Source organism: Lissotriton helveticus, chromosome 1_2 (genome assembly GCF_964261635.1).
Source record: "Lissotriton helveticus chromosome 1_2, aLisHel1.1, whole genome shotgun sequence".
Classification (NCBI taxonomy): Eukaryota; Metazoa; Chordata; class Amphibia; order Caudata; family Salamandridae; genus Lissotriton; species Lissotriton helveticus.
Window position 1 is genome coordinate 338,374,359 of NC_136058.1, and position 22,120 is coordinate 338,396,478.

At 36.2% G+C, this 22,120-nt stretch overlaps 12 non-coding genes across 12 annotated transcripts; all 12 read left to right on the forward strand.

Annotated features, from left to right (window-relative positions):
* The first annotated feature begins 4,119 nt into the window (after window positions 1-4,119).
* On the forward strand, window positions 4,120-4,191 carry TRNAD-GUC (transfer RNA aspartic acid (anticodon GUC)). The gene has a single exon. It is a non-coding gene; the product is annotated as a tRNA-Asp (tRNA).
* Window positions 4,192-6,225: 2,034 nt separating this feature from the next.
* On the forward strand, window positions 6,226-6,297 carry TRNAD-GUC (transfer RNA aspartic acid (anticodon GUC)). The gene has a single exon. It is a non-coding gene; the product is annotated as a tRNA-Asp (tRNA).
* Window positions 6,298-9,743: 3,446 nt separating this feature from the next.
* TRNAD-GUC (transfer RNA aspartic acid (anticodon GUC)) lies at window positions 9,744-9,815 on the forward strand. Its single transcript has one exon. It is a non-coding gene; the product is annotated as a tRNA-Asp (tRNA).
* Window positions 9,816-10,445: 630 nt separating this feature from the next.
* Window positions 10,446-10,517, forward strand: TRNAD-GUC (transfer RNA aspartic acid (anticodon GUC)). Its single transcript has one exon. It is a non-coding gene; the product is annotated as a tRNA-Asp (tRNA).
* A 630-nt stretch (window positions 10,518-11,147) lies between these two features.
* On the forward strand, window positions 11,148-11,219 carry TRNAD-GUC (transfer RNA aspartic acid (anticodon GUC)). The gene has a single exon. It is a non-coding gene; the product is annotated as a tRNA-Asp (tRNA).
* A 2,035-nt stretch (window positions 11,220-13,254) lies between these two features.
* On the forward strand, window positions 13,255-13,326 carry TRNAD-GUC (transfer RNA aspartic acid (anticodon GUC)). The gene has a single exon. It is a non-coding gene; the product is annotated as a tRNA-Asp (tRNA).
* A 630-nt stretch (window positions 13,327-13,956) lies between these two features.
* Window positions 13,957-14,028, forward strand: TRNAD-GUC (transfer RNA aspartic acid (anticodon GUC)). Its single transcript has one exon. It is a non-coding gene; the product is annotated as a tRNA-Asp (tRNA).
* A 2,740-nt stretch (window positions 14,029-16,768) lies between these two features.
* On the forward strand, window positions 16,769-16,840 carry TRNAD-GUC (transfer RNA aspartic acid (anticodon GUC)). Its single transcript has one exon. It is a non-coding gene; the product is annotated as a tRNA-Asp (tRNA).
* Window positions 16,841-18,160: 1,320 nt separating this feature from the next.
* On the forward strand, window positions 18,161-18,232 carry TRNAD-GUC (transfer RNA aspartic acid (anticodon GUC)). Its single transcript has one exon. It is a non-coding gene; the product is annotated as a tRNA-Asp (tRNA).
* A 636-nt stretch (window positions 18,233-18,868) lies between these two features.
* On the forward strand, window positions 18,869-18,940 carry TRNAD-GUC (transfer RNA aspartic acid (anticodon GUC)). The gene has a single exon. It is a non-coding gene; the product is annotated as a tRNA-Asp (tRNA).
* Window positions 18,941-20,276: 1,336 nt separating this feature from the next.
* TRNAD-GUC (transfer RNA aspartic acid (anticodon GUC)) lies at window positions 20,277-20,348 on the forward strand. The gene has a single exon. It is a non-coding gene; the product is annotated as a tRNA-Asp (tRNA).
* Window positions 20,349-20,976: 628 nt separating this feature from the next.
* On the forward strand, window positions 20,977-21,048 carry TRNAD-GUC (transfer RNA aspartic acid (anticodon GUC)). The gene has a single exon. It is a non-coding gene; the product is annotated as a tRNA-Asp (tRNA).
* Window positions 21,049-22,120: the final 1,072 nt, after the last annotated feature.

Sequence of the window (22,120 nt, forward strand, 5' to 3'; positions counted from 1 at the left end):
TACCTACAATCCACTGCTGTTGATGTTACTGACCATGTCATGAATGATGTAATATGTGACATCATCAGCAGTGGATTGTAGGTAACAGTATCTCTTGTTTACTCCCTAGCGCTGTCTTTCTTTTCACATAACTGTCTGTTTGCTTACCTTATACTTACTGTTCTTTTTTAAAAAAAAATATTTTTTTTGGTTAGCTTCCGGTACGCGTACCGGGTAGCGCTCCGGGGAGCGAACTAAGAGAAATAGAGGTTGGCAGAGTTCTAAATATTCTACCAATTTTTTTATAATGGGGAGGTAGTTCTGAAAAGAACTTTTTTTTTATGTTTTTGTTGTTTTATATTTTTTTTAGTATTTTTTGAACATTTTTTTACTTTTTCTGTATTTTCTGAACGTTTTTAAATTTTTTTTGGTTTTTTGGGGGGGGGGGAAACAAAAACGATCCATTGTAAAGGGCTCAACAGGAGCAACAAAAAAAAAGAATTTATTTTTTGGGGCGTTTCGTACAAACATTAACATGATTTTGAATAGCTCGCAAAATCAAAGTGATTCTACTTTCCCTGTAGCAGATGAAATCGCCACATTCCACCCACACTTGCTTTACGTGCCCAAACAACATTTGGATGTTTGCGATCATCTCCCTCGCCTCTGGTCCCGACACCTCTGGAACAACCGATCTTCTTGCCATTGGGAGGGGATTTTGTTGCTCATCACGTAGCTGGGCAGCACTATAATTATTTGGGTGCCACCTACTCATATGCCGATGCATAGTGTGATTGCCGTAACTGTATTTTTTATCAGTTCCCCTTGACAATCTATCACCGCATATACGGCAAAACACGTAGCGTGCATTCACTTTTTTTTGCCCCTCAGGAATTCTATAGAATTGCCAAATGTAATTCTCCTTTCGATTGTACCTCCTGGGCTCCTCTGGCAAAAACCTTGGCTCTTCCTCCTCTTCCTCCTCTTCCTGTTCTTCCTCTTCTTGCAAAATTACTTCTGCAGGTGGTCCTCTCTTTCTTGGATTTGGTGGAGGTGGTGGGTTAGCACCAGCTGAAGCTACTAATGAAGCCATGTCAAAGTGTAAATAAAGGGTCTTTCTCTCACCAAGATGAAAGTCAGAGTGAGGAAAGAAGGAGGGGTTTTCATCATTTGGGAAAAGCAAAAGTTCTAAACCAATGAAAAGTGTTCATTTTAGATCACATGACCTAGTATTACATCATTAGGAAACCAAAAGTGAAATGAACCAATGAAAAGTGTTATTACCGAGTCACATGACCTGCTGTGTGTACGTTACGGGGTCGGCGCCGTGCCGCGGATCGCTTCCGGTTCGCGTACCGCTGCGCTTCCGGGTACGCGAACGTAGCACGTAATATGACGTATTACGCGAGAACGCGAAACGTCATGCTGACGCGACGCGTCACGATGTTGTTTTCTAACGCGAGAGGTGCGCAAAAGGAACGTTTACCGGTTCGCGGACCGGGTCGCGCCTCCGGATTGAGCTAACGGGAAGCTAACCGGTTCGCGTACCGGGAGCGAAACAAAAAAAATAATAAAAAAAAAATTGTATTAAAAACATGTAAAAAACATTTTTCTATTTAAAGAATAATACATTGTAAAGGTTTTGATATTAGCTATTAAAAAACCAATGAAATTCACTGAAAAAACCATAGGTTATAGACCATATATAGTTAGGAATTAGCATTTACAAAACCTTGAAAATTCACTGAAAAAACCATAGGTTATAGACCATATATAGTTAGGGATTAGCATTTACAAAACCTTATTTTACTCACACAAAACCAATGAAATTCCATATATAGTTAGTTGTACTAACTATATATCACGCACCCGCAATCCACTGCTGATGATGTCACATATTACATCATTCATGACATGGTCAGTGACATCACTGATGACATCACTGATGACATCTCAAATGACATCACTGATGACATCACTGATGACATCTCAAATGACATCACTGATGACATCACTGATGACAACATCCAGTGACTGTATTTTTCTGTAAAGTTAAAATATGTCTTACATATTTATGAATGAGTCGATGTATAAGTGTCTGGACGAAGGATTTAGTAGGTGCATGACTGAATGTATGAGTGAGTGATTAAATGTGTCTCACTGAGTGCATGGGTTAGTGACTAAACTGTCTTAATTTGTGCATCATTATGTATGTTGTTCTGTAAACTGCTGCATGTGTTGATCAGTAGCTATATGAGTAACTATATGGGTTATTGATTGGTTGCCCAAGCATTTGTATGGGAGACTGAGTGTGTGTGTGGGTGGCTGGGAAGTGTATGACTCTGTGCATAGATGTATGGGTTCAAAAGTGCATGTTGGAAACAGCTGTATGGGCGGTTGACTGTGTGCATGACTGTATTGGTGAGTGAATAGATATCTCAGTGCTACATGTCAAATTAAGTACATATGTAAAATACAGTACATGTGAGAGTTGACATATATAAATAACTGTGCATAAGAGCCAGTGAATGTGTGAGTGGCTGTATGGATCATTGTGAACTTGTATCCAGGATTGTATAAGTGAGTAAATATGTTTTAGTATATGTTTGAATAAGTAAGGTGTGTTTAACTGTATAGTTAAGGAAATGGAGGTGTGATTGATTGTTTGCATGACTGTCTAGGTGTGTGTGTAACTTCATGGATGAGTGACAATCTGTGAGTCTGTGTTTACACTGAGTGTATCTAAGGTTATATTAGAGTCTGAAGACGTTCATCGTATTATCACATGAATGATTTTATCAGTGATGTCATCAGTAATGTCATTTGAGATGTCATCAGTGATGTCATCAGTGATGTCATTTGAGATGTCATCAGTGATGTCATCAGTGATGTCATTTGAGATGTCATCAGTGATGTCATCAGTGATGTCACTGACCATGTCATGAATGATGTAATATGTGACATCATCAGCAGTGGATTGCGGGTGCGTGATATATAGTTAGTACAACTAACTATATATGGAATTTCATTGGTTTTGTGTGAGTAAAATAAGGTTTTGTAAATGCTAATCCCTAACTATATATGGTCTATAACCTATGGTTTTTTCAGTGAATTTTCAAGGTTTTGTAAATGCTAATTCCTAACTATATATGGTCTATAACCTATGGTTTTTTCAGTGAATATATATATAAATATATATATTGATAGTTAGAAAGATAGCCAGATAGACAGATCGATAGATAGATATTTATTTCAATGAAATAATTTCTTGATAATACTGATTGTTTTTGGCTAGGAATTTCTGTATTGAAATATTTAGGAAAAAAGATGACTTGTCCTAACCAAAAGCAGCACATCTGCCTATTACAATACTGTGAATTGATCAAGGGTATGCCTTACCCCCAAGGAGGTGAGCACTGTTTAACTGATGCCAATAAGTCCTCGTTAGTATAGTGGTCAGTATCCCCGCCTGTCACGCGGGAGACCGGGGTTCAATTCCCAGACGGGGAGGCGATTCCTTTTATTCACATAATTAAATAAAATGATGAACTTTCTAACATTGTAAAATATATCTGTCAGTATCCTTGCCTATTCCGATTGAGAAAAAAGGTTGAATTCACTGATGAACAAAATGCTTACTGATGTGTTAACTGAAATTCATAATATGCTCTGAATATTTTAATATGCACAGGCGTACCATCAAAAACACTTTACATCTGCATTCTCTTGGAAAATGAGATGAAGCAGTGGTGAATCCTAGGCTGCTGTTCCACTCGATTGGCACAATTTACAAGTAGAATGACTGCTTTTAGTTAGTAGTGACCCCTGGTGGCTAATAGTTATAAGCTGCAAATGATAAAGTGAGCTGATTATATAGATATAGATATATATAAATATATATATTGATAGTTAGAAAGATAGACAGATAGACAGATCGATAGATAGATATTTATTTCAATGAAATAATTTCTTGATAATACTGATTGTTTTTGGCTAGGAATTTCTGTATTGAAATATTTAGGAAAAAAGATGACTTGTCCTAACCAAAAGCAGCAAATCTGCCTATTACAATACTGTGAATTGATCGAGGGTATGCCTTAACCCCAAGGAGGTGAGCACTGTTTAACTGATGTCAATAAGTCCTCGTTAGTATAGTGGTCAGTATCCCCGCCTGTCACGCGGGAGACCGGGGTTCAATTCCCCGACAGGGAGGCGATTCCTTTTATTCACACAATTAAATAAAATGATGTACTTTCTAACATTGTAAAATATATCTGTCATTATCCTTGCCTATTCCGATTGAGAAAAAAGGTTGAATTCACTGATGGCCAAAATGCTTACTGATGTGTTAACTGAAATTCAGAATATGCTCTGAATATTTCAATATGCACAGGCGTACCATCAAAAACACTTTACATCTGCATTCTCTTGGAAAATGAGATGAAGCAGTGGTGAATCCTAGGCTGCTGTTACACTCGATTGGCACAATTTACAAGTAGAATGACTGCTTTTGGTTAGTAGTGACCCCTGGTGGCTAATAGTTATAAGCTGCAAATGGTAAAGTGAGCTGATTATATAGATATATATATATATATAAATATATATATTGATAGTTAGAAAGATAGCCAGATAGACAGATCGATAGATAGATATTTATTTCAATGAAATAATTTCTTGATAAAACTGATTGTTTTTGGCTAGGAATTTCTGTATTGTAATATTTAGGAAAAAAGATTACTTGTCCTAACGAAAAGCAGCAAATCTGCCTATTACAATACTGTGAATTGATCGATGGTATGCCTTAACCCCAAGGAGGTGAGCACTGTTTAACTGATGCCATAAAGTCCTCGTTAGTATAGTGGTTAGTATCCCAGCCTGTCACGCGGGAGACCGGGGTTCAATTCCCCGACGGGGAGGCGATTCCTTTCATTCACACAATTAAATAAAATGATGTACTTTTTAACATTGTAAAATATATCTGTCATTATCCTTGAATATTCCGATTGAGAAAAAAGGTTGAATTCACCGATGGACAAAATGCTTACTGATGTGTTAACTGAAGTTCATAATATGCTCTGAATATTTCAATATGCACAGGCGTACCATCAAAAACACTTTACATCTGCATTCTCTTGGAAAATGAGATGAAGCAGTGGTGAATCCTAGGCTGCTGTTCCACTCGATTGGCACAATTTACAAGTAGAATGACTGCTTTTGGTTAGTAGTGACCCCTGGTGGCTAATAGTTATAAGCTGCAAATGGTAAAGTGAGCTGATTATATAGATATATATATATAAATATATATATTGATAGTTAGAAAGATAGCTAGATAGACAGATCGATAGATAGATATTTATTTCAATGAAATAATTTCTTGATAATACTGATTGTTTTTGGCTAGGAATTTCTGTATTGAAATATTTAGGAAAAAAGATGACTTGTCCTAACCAAAAGCAGCACATCTGCCTATTACAATACTGTGAATTGATCAAGGGTATGCCTTAACCCCAAGGAGGTGAGCACTGTTTAACTGATGTCAATAAGTCCTCGTTAGTATAGTGGTCAGTATCCCCGCCTGTCACGCGGGAGACCGGGGTTCAATTGCCCGACAGGGAGGCGATTCCTTTTATTCACACAATTAAATAAAATGATGTACTTTCTAACATTGTAAAATATATCTGTCATTATCCTTGCCTATTCCGATTGAGAAAAAAGGTTGAATTCACTGATGGCCAAAATGCTTACTGATGTGTTAACTGAAATTCAGAATATGCTCTGAATATTTCAATATGCACAGGCGTACCATCAAAAACACTTTACATCTGCATTCTCTTGGAAAATGAGATGAAGCAGTGGTGAATCCTAGGCTGCTGTTCCACTCGATTGGCACAATTTACAAGTAGAATGACTGCTTTTGGTTAGTAGTGACCCCTGGTGGCTAATAGTTATAAGCTGCAAATGGTAAAGTGAGCTGATTATATAGATATATATATATATAAATATATATATTGATAGTTAGAAAGATAGCTAGATAGACACATCGATAGATAGATATTTATTTCAATGAAATAATTTCTTTATAATACTGATTGTTTTTGGCAAGGAATTTCTGTATTGAAATATTTAGGGAAAAAGATGACTTGTCCTAACCAAAAGCAGCAAATCTGCCTATTACAATACTGTGAATTGATCGAGGGTATGCCTTAACCCCAAGGAGGTGAGCACTGTTTAACTGACGCCAATAAGTCCTCGTTAGTATAGTGGTCAGTATCCCCGCCTGTCACGCGGGAGACCGGGGTTCAATTCCCCGACAGGGAGGCGATTCCTTTTATTCACACAATTAAATAAAATGATGTACTTTCTAACATTGTAAAATATACCTGTCATTATCCATGCCTATTCCGATTGAGAAAAAAGGTTGAATTCAGTGATGGCCAAAATGCTTACTGATGTGTTAACTGAAATTCAGAATATGCTCTGAATATTTCAATATGCAGAGGCGTACTATCAAAAACACTTTACATCTGCATTCTCTTGGAAAATGAGATGAAGCAGAGGTGAATCCTAGGCTGCTGTTCCACTCGATTGGCACAATTTACAAGTAGAATGACTGCTTTTGGTTAGTAGTGACCCCTGGTGGCTAATAGTTATAAGCTGCAAATGGTAAAGTGAGCTGATTATATAGATATATATATATATAAATATATATATTGATAGTTAGAAAGATACCCAGATAGACAGATCGATAGATAGATATTTATTTCAATTAAATAATTTCTTTATAAAACTGATTGTTTTTGGCTAGGAATTTCTGTATTGTAATATTTAGGAAAAAAGATTACTTGTCCTAACCAAAAGCAGCAAATCTGACTATTACAATAGTGTGAATTGATCGAGGGTATGCCTTAACCCCAAGGAGGTGAGCACTGTTTAACTGATGCCAATAAGTCCTAGTTAGTATAGTGGTCAGTATCCCCGCCTGTCACGCGGGAGACCGGGGTTCAATTCCCCGACGGGGAGGCGATTCCTTTTATTCACACAATTAAATAAAATGATGTACTTTTTAACATTGTAAAATATATCTGTCATTATCCTTGCCTATTCCGATTGAGAAAAAAAGTTGAATTCACCGATGGACAAAATGCTTACTGATGTGTTAACTGAAATTCATAATATGCTCTGAATATTTCAATATGCACAGGCGTACCATCAAAAACACTTTACATCTGCATTCTCTTGGAAAATGAGATGAAGCAGTGGTGAATCCTAGGCTGCTGTTCCACTCGATTGGCACAATTTACAAGTAGAATGACTGCTTTTGGTTAGTAGTGACCCCTGGTGGCTAATAGTTATAAGCTGCAAGTGGTAAAGTGAGCTGATTATATAGATATATATATATATATAAATATATATATTGATAGTTAGAAAGATAGCCAGATAGACAGATCGATAGATAGATATTTATTTCAATGAAATAATTTCTTGATAAAACTGATTGTTTTTGGCTAGGAATTTCTGTATTGTAGTATTTAGGAAAAAAGATTACTTGTCCTAACCAAAAGCAGCAAATCTGCCTATTACAATACTGTGAATTGATCGAGGGTATGCCTTAACCCCAAGGAGGTGAGCACTGTTTAACTGATGTCAATAAGTCCTCGTTAGTATAGTGGTCAGTATCCCCGCCTGTCACGCGGGAGACCGGGTTTCGATTCCCCGACAGGGAGGCGATTCCTTTTATTCACACAATTAAATTAAATGATGAACTTTCTAACATTGTGAAATATATCTGTCATTATCCTTGCCTATTCCGATTGAGAAAAAAAGGTTGAATTCACTGATGGCCAAAATGCTTACTGATGTTTTAACTGAAATTCAGAATATGCTCTGAATATTTCAATATGCACAGGCGTACCATCAAAAACACTTTACATCTGCATTCTCTTGGAAAATGAGATGAAGCAGTGGTGAATCCTAGGCTGCTGTTCCACTCGATTGGCACAATTTACAAGTAGAATGACTGCTTTTGGTTAGTAGTGACCCCTGGTGGCTAATAGTTATAAGCTGCAAATGGTAAAGTGAGCTGATTATATAGATATATAGATATATATATATAAATATATATATTGATAGTTAGAAAGATAGCTAGATAGACAGATCGATAGATAGATATTTATTTCAATGAAATCATTTCTTGATAATACTGATTGTTTTTGGCTAGGAATTTCTGTATTGAAATATTTAGGAAAAAAGATGACTTGTCCTAACCAAAAGCAGCAAATCTGCCTATTACAATACTGTGAATTGATCGAGGGTATGCCTTAACCCCAAGGAGGTGAGCACTGTTTAACTGATGCCAATATGTCCTCGTTAGTATAGTGGTCAGTTTCCCCGCCTGTCACGTGGGAGACCGGGGTTCAATACCCCGACGGGGAGGCTATTCCTTTTATTCACACAATTAAATAAAATTATGTACTTTCTAACATTGTAAAATATATCTGTCATTATCCTTGCCTATTCCGATTGAGAAAAAAGGTTGAATTCACCGATGGACAAAATGCTTACTGATGTGTTAACTGAAATTCATAATATGCTCTGAATATTTCAATATGCACAGGCGTACCATCAAAAACACTTTACATCTGCATTCTCTTGGAAAATGAGATGAAGCAGTGGTGAATCCTAGGCTGCTGTTCCACTCGATTGGCACAATTTACAAGTAGAATGACTGCTTTTAGTTAGTAGTGACCCCTGGTGGCTAATAGTTATAAGCTGCAAATGGTAAAGTGAGCTGATTATATAGATATATATATATATAAATATATATATTGATAGTTAGAAAGATAGCTAGATAGACACATCGATAGATAGATATTTATTTCAATGAAATAATTTCTTGATAATACTGATTGTTTTTGGCAAGGAATTTCTGTATTGAAATATTTAGGAAAAAAGATGACTTGTCCTAACCAAAAGCAGCAAATCTGCCTATTACAATACTGTGAATTGATCGAGGGTATGCCTTAACCCCAAGGAGGTGAGCACTGTTTAACTGATGCCAATAAGTCCTCGTTAGTATAGTGGTCAGTATCCCCGCCTGTCACGCGGGAGACAGGGTTTCGATTCCCCGATGGGGAGGCGATTCCTTTTATTCACACAATTAAATAAAATGATGAACTTTCTAACATTGTAAAATATATCTGTCATTATCCTTGCCTATTCCGATTGAGAAAAAAGGTTGAATTCACTGATGGACAAAATGCTTACTGATGTGTTAACTGAAATTCATAATATGCTCTGAATATTTCAATATGCACAGGCGTACCATCAAAAACACTTTACATCTGCATTCTCTTGGAAAATGAGATGAAGCAGTGGTGAATCCTAGGCTGCTGTTCCACTCGATTGGCACAATTTACAAGTAGAATGACTGCTTTTGGTTAGTAGTGACCCCTGGTGGCTAATAGTTATAAGTTGCAAATGGTAAAGTGAGCTGATTATATAGATATATATATATATAAATATATATATTGATAGTTAGAAAGATAGCTAGATAGACACATCGATAGATAGATATTTATTTCAATGAAATAATTTCTTAATAATACTGATTGTTTTTGGCAAGGAATTTCTGTATTGAAATATTTAGGAAAAAGATGACTTGTCCTAACCAAAAGCAGCAAATCTGCCTATTACAATACTGTGAATTGATCGAGGGTATGCCTTAACCCAAAGGAGGTGAGCACTGTTTAACTGACGCCGATAAGTCCTCGTTAGTATAGTGGTCAGTATCCCCGCCTGTCACGCGGGAGACCGGGGTTCAATTCCCCGACAGGGAGGCGATTCCTTTTATTCACACAATTAAATAAAATGATGTACTTTCTAACATTGTAAAATATACCTGTCATTATCCATGCCTATTCCGATTGAGAAAAAAGGTTGAATTCAGTGATGGCCAAAATGCTTACTGATGTGTTAACTGAAATTCAGAATATGCTCTGAATATTTCAATATGCAGAGGCGTACTATCAAAAACACTTTACATCTGCATTCTCTTGGAAAATGAGATGAAGCAGAGGTGAATCCTAGGCTGCTGTTCCACTCGATTGGCACAATTTACAAGTAGAATGACTGCTTTTGGTTAGTAGTGACCCCTGGTGGCTAATAGTTATAAGCTGCAAATGGTAAAGTGAGCTGATTATATAGATATATATATATATAAATATATATATTGATAGTTAGAAAGATAGCTAGATAGACACATCGATAGATAGATATTTATTTCAATGAAATAATTTCTTTATAATACTGATTGTTTTTGTCAAGGAATTTCTGTATTGAAATATTTAGGAAAAAAGATGACTTGTCCTGACCAAAAGCAGCAAATCTGCCTATTACAATACTGTGAATTGATCGAGGGTATGCCTTAACCCCAAGGAGGTGAGCACTTTTTAACTGACGCCAATAAGTCCTCGTTAGTATAGTGGTCAGTATCCCCGCCTGTCACGCGGGAGACCGGGGTTCAATTCCCCGACAGGGAGGCGATTCCTTTTATTCACACAATTAAATAAAATGATGTACTTTCTAACATTGTAAAATATACCTGTCATTATCCATGCCTATTCCGATTGAGAAAAAAGGTTGAATTCAGTGATGGCCAAAATGCTTACTGATGTGTTAACTGAAATTCAGAATATGCTCTGAATATTTCAATATGCAGAGGCGTACTATCAAAAACACTTTACATCTGCATTCTCTTGGAAAATGAGATGAAGCAGAGGTGAATCCTAGGCTGCTGTTCCACTCGATTGGCACAATTTACAAGTAGAATGACTGCTTTTGGTTAGTAGTGACCCCTGGTGGCTAATAGTTATAAGCTGCAAATGGTAAAGTGAGCTGATTATATAGATATATATATATATAAATATATATATTGATAGTTAGAAAGATACCCAGATAGACAGATCGATAGATAGATATTTATTTCAATTAAATAATTTCTTGATAAAACTGATTGTTTTTGGCTAGGAATTTCTGTATTGTAATATTTATGAAAAAAGATTACTTGTCCTAACCAAAAGCAGCAAATCTGCCTATTACAATACTGTGAATTGATCGAGGGTATGCCTTAACCCCAAGGAGGTGAGCACTGTTTAACTGATGCCAATAAGTCCTCGTTAGTATAGTGGTCAGTATCCCCGCCTGTCACGCGGGAGACCGGGGTTCAATTCCCCGACGGGGAGGCGATTCCTTTTATTCACACAATTAAATAAAATGATGTACTTTTTAACATTGTAAAATATATCTGTCATTATCCTTGCCTATTCCGATTGAGAAAAAAGGTTGAATTCACCGATGGACAAAATGCTTACTGATGTGTTAACTGAAATTCATAATATGCTCTGAATATTTCAATATGCACAGGCGTACCATCAAAAACACTTTACATCTGCATTCTCTTGGAAAATGAGATGAAGCAGTGGTGAATCCTAGGCTGCTGTTCCACTCGATTGGCACAATTTACAAGTAGAATGACTGCTTTTGGTTAGTAGTGACCCCTGGTGGCTAATAGTTATAAGCTGCAAATGGTAAAGTGAGCTGATTATATAGATATATATATATATAAATATATATATTGATAGTTAGAAAGATAGCTAGATAGACAGATCGATAGATAGATATTTATTTCAATGAAATAATTTCTTGATAAAACTGATTGTTTTTGGCTAGGAATTTCTGTATTGTAATATTTAGGAAAAAAGATGACTTGTCCTAACCAAAAGCAGCACATCTGCCTATTACAATACTGTGAATTGATCGAGGGTATGCCTTAACCCCAAGGAGGTGAGCACTGTTTAACTGATGTCAATAAGTCCTCGTTAGTATAGTGGGCAGTATCCCCGCCTGTCAGGCGGGAGACCGGGGTTCAATTCCCCGACAGGGAGGCGATTCCTTTTATTCACAAAATTAAATGAAATGATGTACTTTCTAACATTGTAAAATATATCTGTCATTATCCTTGCCTATTCCGATTGAGAAAAAAGGTTGAATTCACTGATGGCCAAAATGCTTACTGATGTGTTAACTGAAATTCAGAATATGCTCTGAATATTTCAATATGCACAGGCGTACCATCAAAAACACTTTACATCTGCATTCTCTTGGAAAATGAGATGAAGCAGTGGTGAATCCTAGGCTGCTGTTCCACTCGATTGGCACAATTTACAAGTAGAATGACTGCTTTTGGTTAGTAGTGACCCCTGGTGGCTAATAGTTATAAGCTGCAAATGGTAAAGTGAGCTGATTATATAGATATATATATATATATAAATATATATATTGATAGTTAGAAAGATAGCTAGATAGACAGATCGATAGATAGATATTTATTTCAATGAAATAATTTCTTGATAAAACTGATTGTTTTTGGCTAGGAATTTCTGTATTGTAATATTTAGGAAAAAAGATTTCTTGTCCTAACGAAAAGCAGCAAATCTGCCTATTACAATACTGTGAATTGATCGAGGGTATGCCTTAACCCCAAGGAGGTGAGCACTGTTTAAGTGATGTCAATAAGTCCTCGTTAGTATAGTGGTCAGTATCCCCGCCTGTCACATGGGAGACCGGGGTTCAATTCCCCGACAGTTAGGCGATTCCATTTATTCACACAATTAAATTAAATGATGTACTTTCTAACATTGTAAAATATATCTGTCATTATCCTTGCCTATTCCGATTGAGAAAAAAGGTTGAATTCACTGATGGACAAAATGCTTACTGATGTGTTAACTGAAATTCATAATATGCTCTGAATATTTCAATATGCACAGGCGTACCATCAAAAACACTTTACATCTGCATTCTCTTGGAAAATGAGATGAAGCAGTGGTGAATCCTAGGCTGCTGTTCCACTCGATTGGCACAATTTACAAGTAGAATGACTGCTTTTGGTTAGTAGTGACCCCTGGTGGCTAATAGTTATAAGTTGCAAATGGTAAAGTGAGCTGATTATATAGATATATATATATATAAATATATATATTGATAGTTAGAAAGATAGCTAGATAGACACATCGATAGATAGATATTTATTTCAATGAAATAATTTCTTAATATTACTGATTGTTTTTGGCAAGGAATTTCTGTATTGAAATATTTAGGAAAAAGATGACTTGTCCTAACCAAAAGCAGCAAATCTGCCTATTACAATACTGTGAATTGATCGAGGGTATGCCTTAACCCAAAGGAGGTGAGCACTGTTTAACTGACGCCGATAAGTCCTCGTTAGTATAGTGGTCAGTATTCCCGCCTGTCACGCGGGAGACCGGGGTTCAATTCCCCGACAGGGAGGCGATTCCTTTTATTCACACAATTAAATAAAATGATGTACTTTCTAACATTGTAAAATATACCTGTCATTATCCATGCCTATTCCGATTGAGAAAAAAGGTTGAATTCAGTGATGGCCAAAATGCTTACTGATGTGTTAACTGAAATTCAGAATATGCTCTGAATATTTCAATATGCAGAGGCGTACTATCAAAAACACTTTACATCTGCATTCTCTTGGAAAATGAGATGAAGCAGAGGTGAATCCTAGGCTGCTGTTCCACTCGATTGGCACAATTTACAAGTAGAATGACTGCTTTTGGTTAGTAGTGACCCCTGGTGGCTAATAGTTATAAGCTGCAAATGGTAAAGTGAGCTGATTATATAGATATATATATATATAAATATATATATTGATAGTTAGAAAGATAGCTAGATAGACACATCGATAGATAGATATTTATTTCAATGAAATAATTTCTTTATAATACTGATTGTTTTTGTCAAGGAATTTCTGTATTGAAATATTTAGGAAAAAAGATGACTTGTCCTGACCAAAGGCAGCAAATCTGCCTATTACAATACTGTGAATTGATCGAGGGTATGCCTTAACCCCAAGGAGGTGAGCACTGTTTCACTGACGCCAATAAGTCCTCGTTAGTATAGTGGTCAGTATCCCCGCCTGTCACGCGGGAGACCGGGGTTCAATTCCCCGACAGGGAGGCGATTCCTTTTATTCACACAATTAAATAAAATGATGTACTTTCTAACATTGTAAAATATACCTGTCATTATCCATGCCTATTCCGATTGAGAAAAAAGGTTGAATTCAGTGATGGCCAAAATGCTTACTGATGTGTTAACTGAAATTCAGAATATGCTCTGAATATTTCAATATGCAGAGGCGTACTATCAAAAACACTTTACATCTGCATTCTCTTGGAAAATGAGATGAAGCAGAGGTGAATCCTAGGCTGCTGTTCCACTCGATTGGCACAATTTACAAGTAGAATGACTGCTTTTGGTTAGTAGTGACCCCTGGTGGCTAATAGTTATAAGCTGCAAATGGTAAAGTGAGCTGATTATATAGATATATATATATATAAATATATATATTGATAGTTAGAAAGATACCCAGATAGACAGATCGATAGATAGATATTTATTTCAATGAAATAATTTCTTGATAAAACTGATTGTTTTTGGCTAGGAATTTCTGTATTGTAATATTTAGGAAAAAAGATGACTTGTCCTAACCAAAAGCAGCACATCTGCCTATTACAATACTGTGAATTGATCGAGGGTATGCCTTAACCCCAAGGAGGTGAGCACTGTTTCACTGATGTCAATAAGTCCTCGTTAGTATAGTGGTCAGTATCCCCGCCTGTCAGGCGGGAGACCGGGGTTCAATTCCCCGACAGGGAGGCGATTCCTTTTATTCACACAATTAAATAAAATGATGTACTTTTTAACATTGTAAAATATATCTGTCATTATCCTTGCCTATTCCGATTGAGAAAAAAGGTTGAATTCACCGATGGACAAAATGCTTACTGATGTGTTAACTGAAATTCATAATATGCTCTGAATATTTCAATATGCACAGGCGTACCATCAAAAACACTTTACATCTGCATTCTCTTGGAAAATGAGATGAAGCAGTGGTGAATCCTAGGCTGCTGTTCCACTCGATTGGCACAATTTACAAGTAGAATGACTGCTTTTGGTTAGTAGTGACCCCTGGGGGCTAATAGTTATAAGCTGCAAATGGTAAAGTGAGCTGATTATATAGATATATATATATATAAATATATATATTGATAGTTAGAAAGATAGCTAGATAGACAGATCGATAGATAGATATTTATTTCAATGAAATAATTTCTTGATAAAACTGATTGTTTTTGGCTAGGAATTTCTGTATTGTAATATTTAGGAAAAAAGATGACTTGTCCTAACCAAAAGCAGCACATCTGCCTATTACAATACTGTGAATTGATCGAGGGTATGCCTTAACCCCAAGGAGGTGAGCACTGTTTAACTGATGTCAATAAGTCCTCGTTAGTATAGTGGTCAGTATCCCCGCCTGTCAGGCGGGAGACCGGGGTTCAATTCCCCGACAGGGAGGCGATTCCTTTTATTCACAAAATTAAATGAAATGATGTACTTTCTAACATTGTAAAATATATCTGTCATTATCCTTGCCTATTCCGATTGAGAAAAAAGGTTGAATTCACTGATGGCCAAAATGCTTACTGATGTGTTAACTGAAATTCAGAATATGCTCTGAATATTTCAATATGCACAGGCGTACCATCAAAAACACTTTACATCTGCATTCTCTTGGAAAATGAGATGAAGCAGTGGTGAATCCTAGGCTGCTGTTCCACTCGATTGGCACAATTTACAAGTAGAATGACTGCTTTTGGTTAGTAGTGACCCCTGGTGGCTAATAGTTATAAGCTGCAAATGGTAAAGTGAGCTGATTATATAGATATATATATATATATATAAATATATATATTGATAGTTAGAAAGATAGCTAGATAGACAGATCGATAGATAGATATTTATTTCAATGAAATAATTTCTTGATAATACTGATTGTTTTTGGCAAGGAATTTCTGTATTGAAATATTTAGGAAAAAAGATGACTTGTCCTAACCAAAAGCAGCAAATCTGCCTATTACAATACTGTGAATTGATCGAGGGTATGCCTTAACCCCAAGGAGGTGAGCACTGTTTAACTGATGCCAATAAGTCCTCGTTAGTATAGTGGTCAGTATCCCCGCTTGTCACGCGGGAGACCGCGTTTCGATTCCCCGATGGGGAGGCGATTCCTTTTATTCACACAATTAAATAAAATGATGAACTTTCTAACATTGTAAAATATATCTGTCATTATCCTTGCCTATTCCGATTGAGAAAAAAAGGTTGAATTCACTGATGGACAAAATGCTTACTGATGTGTTAACTGAAATTCATAATATGCTCTGAATATTTCAATATGCACAGGCGTACCATCAAAAACACTTTACATCTGCATTCTCTTGGAAAATGAGATGAAGCAGTGGTGAATCCTAGGCTGCTGTTCCACTCGATTGGCACAATTTACAAGTAGAATGACTGCTTTTGGTTAGTAGTGACCCCTGGTGGCTAATAGTTATAAGTTGCAAATGGTAAAGTGAGCTGATTATATAGATATATATATATATAAATATATATATTGATAGTTAGAAAGATAGCTAGATAGACACATCGATAGATAGATATTTATTTCAATGAAATAATTTCTTAATAATACTGATTGTTTTTGGCAAGGAATTTCTGTATTGAAATATTTAGGAAAAAGATGACTTGTCCTAACCAAAAGCAGCAAATCTGCCTATTACAATACTGTGAATTGATCGAGGGTATGCCTTAACCCAAAGGAGGTGAGCACTGTTTAACTGACGCCGATAAGTCCTCGTTAGTATAGTGGTCAGTATCCCCGCCTGTCACGCGGGAGACCGGGGTTCAATTCCCCGACAGGGAGGCGATTCCTTTTATTCACACAATTAAATAAAATGATGTACTTTCTAACATTGTAAAATATACCTGTCATTATCCATGCCTATTCCGATTGAGAAAAAAGGTTGAATTCAGTGATGAACAAAATGCTTACTGATGTGTTAACTGAAATTCAGAATATGCTCTGAATATTTCAATATGCAGAGGCGTACTATCAAAAACACTTTACATCTGCATTCTCTTGGAAAATGAGATGAAGCAGAGGTGAATCCTAGGCTGCTGTTCCACTCGATTGGCACAATTTACAAGTAGAATGACTGCTTTTGGTTAGTAGTGACCCCTGGTGGCTAATAGTTATAAGCTGCAAATGGTAAAGTGAGCTGATTATATAGATATATATATATATAAATATATATATTGATAGTTAGAAAGATAGCTAGATAGACACATCGATAGATAGATATTTATTTCAATGAAATAATTTCTTGATAATACTGATTGTTTTTGGCAAGGAATTTCTGTATTGAAATATTTAGGAAAAAAGATGACTTGCCCTAACCACAAGCAGCAAATCTGCCTATTACAATACTGTGAATTGATCGAGGGTATGCCTTAACCCCAAGGAGGTGAGCACTGTTTAACTGATGCCAGTAAGTCCTCGTTAGTATAGTGGTGAGTATCCCCTCCTGTCACAAGGGAGACCGGGGTTCAATTCCCCGACGGGGAGGCGATTCCTTTTATTCACACAATTAAATAAAATGATGTACTTTCTAACATTGTAAAATATATCTGTCATTATCCATGCCTATTCCGATTGAGAAAAAAGGTTGAATTCAGTGATGGCCAAAATGCTTACTGATGTGTTAACTGAAATTCAGAATATGCTCTGAATATTTCAATATGCACAGGCGTACCATCAAAAACACTTTACATCTGCATTCTCTTGGAAAATGAGATGAAGCAGTGGTGAATCCTAGGCTGCTGTTCCACTCGATTGGCAAAATTTACAAGTAGAATGACTGCTTTTGGTTAGTAGTGACCCCTGGTGGCTAATAGTTATAAGCTGCAAATGGTAAAGTGAGCTGATTATATAGATATATATATATATTGATAGTTAGAAAGATAGCCAGATAGACAGATCGATAGATAGATATTTATTTCAATTAAATAATTTCTTGATAAAACTGATTGTTTTTGGCTAGGAATTTCTGTATTGTAATATTTAGGAAAAAAGATTACTTGTCCTAACCAAAAGCAGCAAATCTGCCTATTACAATACTGTGAATTGATCGAGGGTATGCCTTAACCGCAAGGAGGTGAGCACTGTTTAACTGATGCCAATAAGTCCTCGTTAGTATAGTGGTCCGTATCCCCGCCTGTCACGCGGGAGACCGGGGTTCAATTCCCCGACGGGGAGGCGATTCCTTTTATTCACACAATTAAATAAAATTATGTACTTTTTAACATTGTAAAATATATCTGTCATTATCCTTGCCTATTCCGATTGAGAAAAAAGGTTGAATTCACCAATGGACAAAATGCTTACTGATGTATTAACTGAAATTCATAATATGCTCTGAATATTTCAATATGCACAGGCGTACCATCAAAAACACTTTACATCTGCATTCTCTTGGAAAATTAGATGAAGCAGTGGTGAATCCTAGGCTGCTGTTCCACTCGATTGGCACAATTTACAAGTAGAATGACTGCTTTTGGTTAGTAGTGACCCCTGGTGGCTAATAGTTATAAGCTGCAAATGGTAAAGTGAGCTGATTATATAGATATATATATATATATATATAAATATATATATTGATAGTTAGAAAGATAGCTAGATAGACAGATCGATAGATAGATATTTATTTCAATGAAATAATTTCTTGATAATACTGATTGTTTTTGGCTAGGAAGTTCTGTATTGAAATATTTAGGAAAAAAGATTACTTGTCCTAACGAAAAGCAGCAAATCTGCCTATTACAATACAGTGAATTGATCGATGGTATGCCTTAACCCCAAGGAGGTGAGCACTGTTTAACTGATGCCATAAAGTCCTCGTTAGTATAGTGGTTAGTATCCCCGCCTGTCACGCGGGAGACCGGGGTTCAATTCCCCGATGGGGAGGCGATTCCTTTTATTCACACAATTAAATAAAATGATGTACTTTTTAACATTGTAAAATATATCTGTCATTATCCTTGCCTATTCCGATTGAGAAAAAAGGTTGAATTCACCGATGGCCAAAATGCTTACTGATGTGTTAACTGAAATTCAGAATATGCTCTGAATATTTCAATATGCACAGGCGTACCATCAAAAACACTTTACATCTGCATTCTCTTGGAAAATGAGATGAAGCAGTGGTGAATCCTAGGCTGCTGTTCCACTCGATTGGCAAAATTTACAAGTAGAATGACTGCTTTTGGTTAGTAGTGACCCCTGGTGGCTAATAGTTATAAGCTGCAAATGGTAAAGTGAGCTGATTATATAGATATATATATATATAAATATATATATTGATAGTTAAGAAAGATAGCCAGATAGACAGATCGATAGATAGATATTTATTTCAATGAAATAATTTCTTGATAAAACTGATTGTTTTTGGCTAGGAATTTCTGTATTGTAATATTTAGGAAAAAAGATTACTTGTCCTAACCAAAAGCAGCAAATCTGCCTATTACAATACTGTGAATTGATCGAGGGTATGCCTTAACCGCAAGGAGGTGAGCACTGTTTAACTGATGCCAATAAGTCCTCGTTAGTATAGTGGTCCGTATCCCCGCCTGTCACGCGGGAGACCGGGTTCAATTCCCCGACGGGGAGGCGATTCCTTTTATTCACACAATTAAATAAAATTATGTACTTTTTAACATTGTAAAATATATCTGTCATTATCCTTGCCTATTCCGATTGAGAAAAAAGGTTGAATTCACCGATGGACAAAATGCTTACTGATGTATTAACTGAAATTCATAATATGCTCTGAATATTTCAATATGCACAGGCGTACCATCAAAAACACTTTACATCTGCATTCTCTTGGAAAATGAGATGAAGCAGTGGTGAATCCTAGGCTGCTGTTCCACTCGATTGGCACAATTTACAAGTAGAATGACTGCTTTTGGTTAGTAGTGACCCCTGGTGGCTAATAGTTATAAGCTGCAAATGGTAAAGTGAGCTGATTATATAGATATATATATATATATATAAATATATATATTGATAGTTAGAAAGATAGCTAGATAGACAGATCGATAGATAGATATTTATTTCAATGAAATAATTTCTTGATAATACTGATTGTTTTTGGCTAGGAATTTCTGTATTGAAATATTTAGGAAAAAAGATTACTTGTCCTAACGAAAAGCAGCAAATCTGCCTATTACAATACAGTGAATTGATCGATGGTATGCCTTAACCCCAAGGAGGTGAGCAGTGTTTAACTGATGCCATAAAGTCCTCGTTAGTATAGTGGTTAGTATCCCCGCCTGTCACGCGGGAGACCGGGGTTCAATTCCCCGACGGGGAGGCGATTCCTTTTATTCACACAATTAAATAAAATGATGTACTTTTTAACATTGTAAAATATATCTGTCATTATCCTTGCCTATTCCGATTGAGAAAAAAGGTTGAATTCACCGATGGACAAAATGCTTACTGATGTGTTAACTGAAATTCATAATATGCTCTGAATATTTCAATATGCACAGGCGTACCATCAAAAACACTTTACATCTGCATTCTCTTGGAAAATGAGATGAAGCAGTGGTGAATCCTAGGCTGCTGTTCCACTCGATTGGCACAATTTACAAGTAGAATGACTGCTTTTGGTTAGTAGTGACCCCTGGTGGCTAATAGTTATAAGCTGCAAATGGTAAAGTGAGCTGATTATATAGATATATATATATAAATATATATATTGATAGTTAGAAAGATAGCTAGATAGACAGATCGATAGATAGATATTTATTTAAATGAAATAATTTCTTGATAATACTGATTGTTTTTGGCTAGGAATTTCTGTATTGAAATATTTAGGAAAAAAGATGACTTGTCCTAACCAAAAGCAGCAAATCTGCCAATTACAATACTGTGAATTGATCAAGGGTATGCCTTACCCCCAAGGAGGTGAGCACTGTTTAACTGATGCCAATAAGTCCTCGTTAGTATAGTGGTCAGTATCCCCGCCTGTCACGCGGGAGACCGGGGTTCAATTCCCCGACGGGGAGGCGATTCCTTTTATTCACACAATTAAATAAAATGATGTACTTTTTAACATTGTAAAATATATCTGTCATTATCCTTGCCTATTCCGATTGAGAAAAAAGGTTGAATTCACCGATGGACAAAATGCTTACTGATGTGTTAACTGAAATTCATAATATGCTCTGAATATTTCAATATGCACAGGCGTACCATCAAAAACACTTTACATCTGCATTCTCTTGGAAAATTAGATGAAGCAGTGGTGAATCCTAGGCTGCTGTTCCACTCGATTGGCACAATTTACAAGTAGAATGACTGCTTTTGGTTAGTAGTGACCCCTGGTGGCTAATAGTTATAAGCTGCAAATGGTAAAGTGAGCTGATTATATAGATATATATATATAAATATATATATTGATAGTTAGAAAGATAGCCAGATAGACAGATCGATAGATAGATATTTATTTCAATGAAATAATTTCTTGATAATACTGATTGTTTTTGGCTAGGAATTTCTGTATTGAAATATTTAGGAAAAAAGATGACTTGTCCTAACCAAAAGCAGCACATCTGCCTATTACAATACTGTGAATTGATCAAGGGTATGCCTTACTCCCAAGGAGGTGAGCACTGTTTAACTGATGCCAATAAGTCCTCATTAGTATAGTGGTCAGTATCCCCGCCTGTCACGCGGGAGACCGGGGTTCAATTCCCAGACGGGGAGGCGATTCCTTTTATTCACATAATTAAATAAAATGATGAACTTTCTAACATTGTAAAATATATCTGTCATTATCCTTGCCTATTCCGATTGAGAAAAAAGGTTGAATTCACTGATGAACAAAATGCTTACTGATGTGTTAACTGAAATTCATAATATGCTCTGAATATTTCAATATGCACAGGCGTACCATCAAAAACACTTTACATCTGCATTCTCTTGGAAAATGAGATGAAGCAGTGGTGAATCCTAGGCTGCTGTTCCACTCGATTGGCAAAATTTACAAGTAGAATGACTGCTTTTGGTTAGTAGTGACCCCTGGTGGCTAATAGTTATAAGCTGCAAATGGTAAAGTGAGCTGATTATATAGATATA